This window comes from Poecilia reticulata, linkage group LG8 (genome assembly GCF_000633615.1).
Source record: "Poecilia reticulata strain Guanapo linkage group LG8, Guppy_female_1.0+MT, whole genome shotgun sequence".
NCBI classification, from domain to species: domain Eukaryota; kingdom Metazoa; phylum Chordata; class Actinopteri; order Cyprinodontiformes; family Poeciliidae; genus Poecilia; species Poecilia reticulata.
In genome coordinates, this window is record NC_024338.1 from 17,033 (window position 1) to 18,093 (window position 1,061).

Consider the following 1,061-nt stretch of genomic DNA (forward strand, 5'->3'; position numbering starts at 1 on the left):
CAACAAGAACAACAATGTGACCATCGCTTCAGAAGAACAGGCTCAAGGATGTCTGACTAGGATGGAGCCCTCCGCATATCAAGAACAAACTATTCCAATACAAACTGATAAAACATSRRCTGTGAACAGAATGACTGGTTCCCCTCCTCCTTCCCCCATCCCACATCTTTCCCCCCTCCCTCTCTGCTCGTACACTCCCTCACAAGATCAGAGTTTCTCAGGAAGTGAATCACTAAAGAGAGTTGAGCTGCACCTGAGCCACCTGAAAATGCTGGTGGAGAATTCAGGTCAGGTCAGAAAGACGGACGGACTCTTTCTCCTCCCAGCTGGATAGGATGGATCAACAGGTTCGCCTCGGCACAACTCTCACTTCATCTAAGCCACCTTCCTCTGACCTCCCTGAGGATCCAGAACTCTCCGTTTCTGAGGTCTGAGACCGGGGTCCAGATATTACCTTTACACCCGTCTTCCTCCAGAATGTGTCTGGTCCCACAACATTGCATAGCAGGACAATACCTGTTATGCCTTTTGAGTATCTTGGAATCGAGGTAAAAGGCCACAAACAAACTTTGACAATAACTCTATACAAAACACCAACATATGTGGAAAATTTCTTTGCGGACTTCAATGAGCTTCTATCTCTCATATGCCTTTGATTATGATTGTTTGATAATTGTCTGTGATTTCAACATTCATGTTGACAACCCCCAAGACCGAGGGGCTAAAAAGCTCTGTAATATATTAGAGAGTTTTTTTCTAACACAACATGTCAAACAAGCAACACACACWCATGGACACACACTGGACCTGGTTATCAGTAAGGGTGTGAATATTTCCAATGTCTCTGTAACTGATATTGCCCTGTCGGATCACTTTGCTGTTATCTTTGACAGTTCTTTATTCATTAACCCACTTGGACAAAAAGCTACTATCACAAAACGTACTTTCACAGAAAACACAGCAGAATCATTTAATCAAATCTACTCTTCTTCCTCACTCTTAAGTTATAGTAACGTAGATAAGTTGGTGGATGATTTTCAGCGAAAACTTTCAGATATCAT

General features: G+C 42.9%; 1 protein-coding gene across 2 annotated transcripts in view; it reads right to left on the reverse strand.

The window, feature by feature from the left end:
- Positions 1-1,061, reverse strand: part of lin7b (lin-7 homolog B (C. elegans)) — a 55,297-nt gene that overhangs the window by 12,301 nt on the left and 41,935 nt on the right. The gene's annotated exons all lie outside the window — the stretch shown is intronic.